Source organism: Mirounga leonina, unplaced genomic scaffold, assembly GCF_011800145.1.
Source record: "Mirounga leonina isolate KUSES-001 unplaced genomic scaffold, KU_Mleo_1.0 Mir_172, whole genome shotgun sequence".
Lineage (NCBI taxonomy): Eukaryota > Metazoa > Chordata > Mammalia > Carnivora > Phocidae > Mirounga > Mirounga leonina.
Genome location: NW_023270442.1, coordinates 11,358,997 through 11,367,518, shown reverse-complemented (window position 1 = coordinate 11,367,518; position 8,522 = coordinate 11,358,997). Strand labels below are relative to the sequence as shown.

At 33.9% G+C, this 8,522-nt stretch overlaps 1 pseudogene; it reads right to left on the bottom strand.

Annotated features, from left to right (window-relative positions):
• Positions 1 to 6,532: 6,532 nt before the first annotated feature.
• Positions 6,533 to 7,271, bottom strand: LOC118018760 (annotated as a pseudogene).
• Between the last annotated feature and the right edge of the window lie 1,251 nt (positions 7,272 to 8,522).

The following is an 8,522-nucleotide window of genomic DNA, read 5'->3' as shown; positions in this document are numbered from 1 at the left end:
CGTGGGAATCAAGTTGTTAATTACTCTGAAAAAAAAAAAAATAACACAAGGTATGAGGCTGACTTCAGCCTGCTAGGATGTGGATGCCATAATATATTATATATATATTTTACATACAAATATATTGTATATATTATGTATATATGTATTATATGTATATATGTGTATATAGATGTACATATATAAAATATATAATGACATCTATATATAACGGCTTCAGATCACCTGAATGCACAATGCATAGATTTACATGGGTACAGAAAGAAGCAGTTGGTCTGCTCTTGCCTTTTGGTCGCATCATCCCTGCAGGAAAAAAACCTGTGCAATGATTTCTTTCTCTTTATTTCTTTCTCCTTCTTTCACACTCATGATTGAACACATATGGCATACACACATAAGACAGAAATGAGAAGAAATGCAAAACAGCATTATTTATGCTAAGATAATAGAATTTTTTGAAAATTGACATAAAGATGTTATAGTAAACAAATGAGGTATAATGATAATGTGATATTAGAGTTACTATACATTGTGAGGTATTCCAAGGGAGTTTGGTTAATTAAGATGAAACACACTGGATCAAGATTTTGTGTTTTTCTGTTATATTTGTCTTGTTTTCAGGTTGCATAGGATGAAATTTCTCTTTAGAAGAGAGAATAGAAAATCTTTAGTGAAAAAGTCAGGAAACACAGGTAGAAGTGACGAATAATGTGAGTAGCTCTAGAAATTTCTCAGTAGAACCCATAGGACCCGTATCTGCCACAGCAAGATGGGAGGTGGCAGCCGTATTCATACCCACCAGAGCCACAGCGAGAGCCACAGACCAAGCCACCCGAGTAGTTGCTGTGGTAGCACATTATGACAAAGAGTGGTAGGTTTAGTTATGAAGCCACGAATCAGTTTTCTGAGTTCTAAAGTCACCATCTACAAATGGGCTTTTATATATACCCAGTAGAAGGTGGGGCAAACCAATGGAAGTTTGGGCCTCATATTTCAGACTAATTTGCATTGCAGATTTCTTGAATCTATGGTTGGGAAGAGATGACTTCATAAACAAGAATAATTTGCATTTGTGTCAGGATTCTCACAGCAAATCAGGAGGCTTTTGTAAGCAATTCCTGTCTATTTAGAAAGCTCTAACTCAACCTATTTTTGTTTAGAGCCTGTGATTTTCATGGGACACTCCTTATCACATCTTTGGGGGGTATTATCTAACTATGAAATGTGTAACGTAGAATTATAAAAATCTTTATGTATGAAGGTGGATTTTGGATGGGATAAGTTAATGAAATCACAAAATGGATAATCTTGGCTTTGAAAAAAAATTTTCATGCAAACACTAATGTACCTATGCATTTCTAGTGATTACTTCTGGTAGACTGCCTGTTCATTCATCTATAGGCACTTTGTTTCATAAATCCATATTAATAGATCTGTCCATTCACATTTAGACTTGTGTCATTTTTCAACTCATTTTTCAATTCAACCATGCAATTAACTATTTATATATTCATTTTCCTTATAATGTATTAGTTAATTTGCTAGAAATAGAATTGAAGTTCCTTATGGGTGAAACCTACATATGTCCTTATATATTTTTATTCTATAATGAGGCAAAACTTCTGTCAAAAATCAGGGTTCTCAATAGGACACACATATTGGAGTAAGAGATGTTTGTCCAGAAAACTGGAAGAACACATTATATGTCTAATTGAACCCTACAGTACCAGATTTTCTGAGAACATCCCCATACGATTCCTTACTTTCTATTGTCTTCTGTTTATCAGAGGGACTAAAGACTACATTTCTCAGAGTCTCTTACTAGAAGGATTTCAAACTAAACTATTCCAATGACAGGCTTTTGTTTAAGATTGATCAAGATTGGTTAAAGAGAGGAGAAAACCACATTATTAGAGAAGAGCAGTGGGAAAATATATGACTTTTGAAATATGTGAAGTTTTACATGAAATATTGGCTACTGTCCTGACAATCATCTGTGGTTTTTGCACTTTCTTGACTTACTGAAACATAATAGAAAGTCTGAGCAGTAGGGGAGACATTTCTTGGCTTTTTTCTTCCAGAACTTTCATTGGTTGAGCAAGCTAATACTTCTGTTAATTGAATCTTTTCTTGCCTTAAATACCCAGAACATTTTCTGGTTTCTTTTCCCCAAAACCTGATTGATACATAGCAATGTCTTGATATACACATAATATTATTAACAATATGTAATATATAAAATTATGTGCAAATTAGACCTACATTTTTTATTGTGCTGCAAAGTAAATGTTATTTTTTTTTAAAAAAGGGATGGTATATTTAAAGCCTTTAACAAAATAAGTATGGGTAAAAACATTTAGAGGTTAAGAAGAACTAATTATATATTCAGAGAAACAAACCCTGAGGGAATTTGTCATAAACAGACTTGCACTAAGAGAAATACTAAAGGGAATTTTTTCAGCAGAAAGAAAATTATTTCAGCTTGAAACATACAAATAAATGAAAGAGTGAGGAACAAGGAATGAATGAATATGAAAGTAAAGATAGGTGAATATTATCTGCACAAATTGTCATCATTGTCTTCATTGTCATTTTCTCTGGAGTGGGGGGAGGGGAGTCATATAAAACATATATAGAACCAATAAGCTTGAAAACAATGATATAAAACATGACAAATAGTATAATTGTGATATTAGAGTTACTATACATTGCTTCATGTATGTGTTTTGAGGTTCCAGCAATATGTGATAAGTAGCAAAGAATGCTAATTTATATTAGAGTATAATAAGTAAAAAATACATGTTTTATTCTCTAGTGAATCACTGCAAGAACAGTAAAAGAGTAGATAATCATCAAGAAATAGAAGAAAAATAGAATATAAAATATTTGATCAGTTCCAAGAAGGCAAGAAAACAGAAAATGGATCATAAATCTGGTACAACAAACATAAAACAAATAGAAGAATGGTAAATTAAAACCAAAATAAATGGGTAATGTGAATAGATGAAAATACAGAGATTGTAAGCCTGGAAAAAATATACCTAACTACATGCTGCTTAAAATAGACACATTTCTAACATCATGTTACAGGATGTTTGAAAGTCAAAGTATAGAAAAAATTTTACCTTGCAAACATTAGGCAAAAGAAAACTAGTGTAGCTATATTAATATCAGACCTTAAGACAATAAGAATTTCTAGAACAAGAGAAGGAAATTTCATAATCATAAAGGTACGAATCCATCAGGAAGGCATAATGACTTTTATTTAATATTCAATATTAAGCAAAAATACCTTTCTTATCCTAATGGGATAAAATAAGAGATGTGTCTTAATAACTGAGAGAATAAGGAAACAAAAATAAAAGTATGCAAGAATATTGAAGGCCTAAACAACACAGTAAACTTGGCCAGTGGATGAAATATGACAAAACCGGGGCGCCTGGGTGGCTCAGATGGTTAGGCATCTGCCTTCGGCTCGGGTCATGATCCCAAAGTCCTGGGATCGAGTCCCGCATCGGGCTCCCTGCTCCGCGGGGAGCCTGCTTCTCCCTCTGCTTCTGCCTCTCTCTCTCTCTCTCTCTGACTTTCATGAATAAATAAATAAAACATTAAAAAAAAAGAAATATGACAAAACCAACATCAGAAAACATAATTCTCAAGTGCACATATACACATATAGTAAATTTTTATATACTACTAATGGGAATTATAAGCTGGTAAAATCTCTTTGGGAAACCAAACTTAATTCTGTGACCCATGGATTGCACTTTTAAGTATAGACAGAGCAAAATGTGATTGATGTTTGCAAGATGTATTGTTCTCCATCATTTTTTCAACCTACCTATGTCATTTTTGAATTGAGTTTTTTTTCTAGAGAGCATATGGTTTGATCATTTTTTTTCTACTCTACTTATCTCTATGTTTTAGTTAGTGTAGTTAAGCCATTTATACTTAAAACAATTATTGATATGCTGATATATCATGTTTGCCATTTTATTATGTGTTTTCTACTTGTTTTCTCTGTTTATTGGTCTTCTCTTTCTCTCTTTTTACTTTCCTGTGGGGTACTTGAAATTTTTCTTGATCCCATCTTGATTTACTTGCACCATTTTTGAATATGTCTATTTTTACTGTTTTCTTAGTGGTTGCTGTAGACTTCACAGTATTACTTATATTATTTATCTGAGTCTACTTATATCAACATTTTATGACTTTAAGTGAGGTGTAGAAATCTTATTCCCATTTAGGAAATACAATTGTCTTAAGCATTTCCCTTACATTTATAGACATCACATCGGATAGTGTTATATATTTTGCTTCAACCATCAAATACGACTTAGGAAATCATTAGAAGAATAGTTTAAAATATTTACCCCAATTTTACCCACCCTAGTAACTCTTTTTATTTCTGTAGTTCCAAACCTTCTATTATTATCATGTCTGTTTTAGAGAACTTTCCTTAGCCAATTATTAAAAGTAGGTGCTAAGGACAAATTCTCTTAGTTTTTCCTTCATCTGTGAATTCCAGAGGATTATTTTTGCCTCATGTAAATTTCACAGTTAATTCTTTTTCTATTTTAGTTTTGAAAATGTGTCACTTCCTTCTAGCCTGAATGGTTTCAGACAAGAAATTTGTTGTCATTTAAATTGCTTTTTCCCAATAAGCAACACACTGGGAAATAATGATTTTTCAAAATTCTTTTTTTAGTTTTATTCTCTTTTATTCTCATCATCTTCTAGGACTCTGATGATACCAATGTTAGCTTTTTTTGTTATTGTTCCACAAGTCCAGGAGGCTCTGTTTGTTTGTGTTGTCTATTTTCTTCCTGTTGTTCAGTTTAGTAAATTCTATTCACCTGCCCTCAGGTTTATTGATTCTATCATTTGTCATTTCCACTTTACTGTTAAACTCAGTGAGTTTTTATTTTAATTTTATTTTGGCTGTTGTATTTTTCAGTTCTATAATTTTCATTTGGTCCTTTTTTATAATGTCTTTTTGCTGAGATTTTCTATTTTTTCATTTAAAGAGAATTTTTAATTGCTTCTTTTTTAAGATTTATTTATTTGAGAGAATTTTTTGAATTGTATTCTAAATATTTTGGATAGCATAAGACTTGGATCCTATTTCACCTCTTTTTCTCTCTTTTTAAAAGCAGCAGTCTTCTTGTGAGGTAGCAAGGGCTAGGTGTGTGTGTTTGTTTAGCTTCCTCATTGAAGATGGGTGGAGTAGTACCCGTCTCTGTCTTGCTGACACTTTATGGTAAAAATAGGGTGCCTAATTGCACTGCCTCATTGCCTCCAAGTGGGGAACATAAACCCAGCTTCCAACTAGTCAATGTGAATAATTTGGTTTTTGCTTATTATATCTGTATACATAACCATCTCATCTCATCTCATCTCTTTGATGAGTGACAAGCTGCCACAGGAACATGGATCCCACTACTGAGAAGCCCACAGATTTTTTGGATATCACATTCTATAGAGAATGTATAATTTGACAAAAATGCCATAATATTAAAAAGATTCAGATTCTGGAGATTGATGAATATAAATAAACAGATCTTATTTGTCACATGTTCTTAAATGAGAGTATGGAAACAGAATGAAAAATTTTGCATAATTATTAGCATCCTTCATTCATTAATAAATGTTTGTAAAGTACTTTCTACAGTGCTTATACTTGGTGACCATTTTTCTAGGTGCTGAACTATAGGACTTACTTTTGGTATCTTAATATAATCTTATAGTCATACCACAAGAACATGACAATTACAAAAGACGATTAGATAAATCTTGGTAGAAAAATGGACTAAAGTTACTTTAACATATTCATAATTTTTAAAAATTTATTTATTTGGCAGAGAGAGACACAGAGAGAGAGGGAACACAACAGGGGGAGTGGGAGAGGGAGAAGTAGGCTTCCCGCTGAGCAGGGAGCCCGATGCGGGGCTCAATCCCAGGACCTTGGGATCGTGACCTGAGCTGAAGACAGACGCTTAATGACTGAGCCACCCAAGCACCCCTAACATATTCATAATTTTGTGTGAAATTTTGAAATATAATGAAAATGAAGTGAAAAATAATGAATCCTGTTTAATGACAAAAAGGTGCCTTTCACTGAAATCTCCTAGAATGAAATTGTTCCTAGTAGCTGGATCTATAAGAAAGGTAACCTCAGTCAAAAACTACCAGAGTTGGTCAAACCAAAATAATAAGTCTATACAAAAGCACAGCAATAAATGGTTCAATCCAAATGTGTAGTGTCAGGAAAAGCCTAAGAACAGAGACATCAGAATAGAATCATGGAAAATTAGGTTACTATTATAGAAAGTGTTATTAAGTAATTAAAATAATTATTAGTTACACTTTTAGCTTCTGAAGATAAGGTTTTAGTGTGATCAAGGTGATGATGATAGTAAGTGGCTGTAGATATACATGAATGCATAAATTTACATTAACATTGCCTACGAAGAATGAGAGTCCTATCTTTCTGCTACTTCATCACTTTGGGAATGCAAATAGCACAGTTTCTTCAGTTATAATCACCAAAACCTAAAGGAGACAAAGACAGATAAATGAAAATAAAACAATATTGACAATTAGAATATTGATTTTAAAATGAAGTTAAATTTTTCTGCCCATGAAAGCTGCTGAAATAAACTGTGCACTGAAGTAAAATGGAAGTATAATTTAAGAAGAAAAAGTTCTAGGGTGCCTGGGTGGCTCAGTTGGTTAAGCGACTGCCTTCGGCTCAGGTCATGATCCTGGAGTCCCGGAATCGAGTCCCGCATCGGGCTCCCTGCTCAGCAGGGAGTCTGCTTCTCCCTCTGACCCTCCTCCCTCTCATGCTCTCTGTCTCTCATTCTCTCTCTCTCAAATAAATAAATAAATCTTAAAAAAAAAAGAAGAAAAAGTTCTATAAATCATAACATATTTCAAATGATTTTAATCAACCAAGGTGAAACACACCAAATTTGAGCCTTACTCTTCCCTCTCAGCATTCCTGTAGGCTGATTGGGTTGAACACTATTTGAGGAGAGAATGGAGTTCTATGTGAAGAGTTCTAAAAACAGAGTCAGTCACAGGAGGAGAAGTCCAATAATCGAAGTGACTCTAGAAGTTCCTCAGTAGAATCCACAGGACCAGAATATTTCACAGCAAGATGGGTGACAACAGCTGTATCCATACCCACCCTAGCCATAGCCATAGTGACAGCCTAAGTGGCCATAGCCATAACCCAAGCCACCATAGTAATTGCTGTAGAAGCACATTACAAAAGGAGTGGATGGTTCAGTTGAAAACAAAGAAACATGCCTCAGATTGAATGTGACCATCTTCATACAACCGCTTATACACCCTCAATAGTGGGTGGAGAAAATTGTAGGCAGTGTTCACTGCATATTTCACACTAATTTTCATTAGAAAATTTTTAGGGTCTCTTGATCCATAAGGTGAAATGAAGCCTTCATAAGTTAGATTCCTTTGAAAAAATGTTAGAATTCCTACAGTCAAATCATGTGGCTTTAAGAAGAGGCATTTTTTTTTTCAACAAAAGAAAACAAATAATTCAATTAAGAATGGGTAAAGGATCTGAACAGACACCTTACCAAAGAAGATGGATAGATGACAAGTAAGCATACAAAAAGATGCTCAACATTGCACATCATTAGAGAATTGCAAATTTAAACACTGAGATACCACTATACAACTTTTAGGATAACTGAAATCCAAAACGCTGAGAGCACCAAATATTGGCAAGAATGTGGAGCAATAGTAACTCTCATTCATTTTTGGTGGGAATGCAAAAGGATACAGCCACTTTGGAAGACAGTTGGTCAGCTTCTTACAAACTCAACAAATCTCTTACCATACTACCCAGTGACCTATGCTCCTTGCCATTTACTCAAGTGAGTTGAAACATATGTCTACACAAAAACCTGCATTCAGATGTTTATAACAGTTTTATTCATAATTGCCAAAACATTCAAGCAACCAAGAAATCCTTCAATAGGTAAGTGGATAAACAAACTGTGATACATCCATGTAATGGATATTATTTTGTGAAAAAATGAAATGAACTGTCAAGCCACTAGAAAGCATGGAGCAACCTTAAATGCATATCGGTTTAGACAATTAGCAGAAGCTACATATGGGATGATTCCAGCTATATGACATTCTAAAAAAGGCAAAACTATGGAGCCAAGAAAAAGATCAGAGGTTGCCAGGGGTGTGGCGGGAGTGAGAGAGGGATGAGAATGTGAAGCACTGGAGATTTTTAGGACAGTGGAGCTATTCTGTATGATACTGTAATGGTGGACACATGTTATTATGCACTTGTCTAAACCCATAGGATGTATAACACAATGTACACTGAACTGTGGTCTTTAATTAATGACAATATACCAATATTGGCTCATCAGTTCTGACAAATGTACCACACTAATGCAAAAGGTTAATAATAGAAGACACTCATGGCAAGAGGATGAGGGTGTATATGGGAGCTTTCTGCAGTTTTTCTGTAC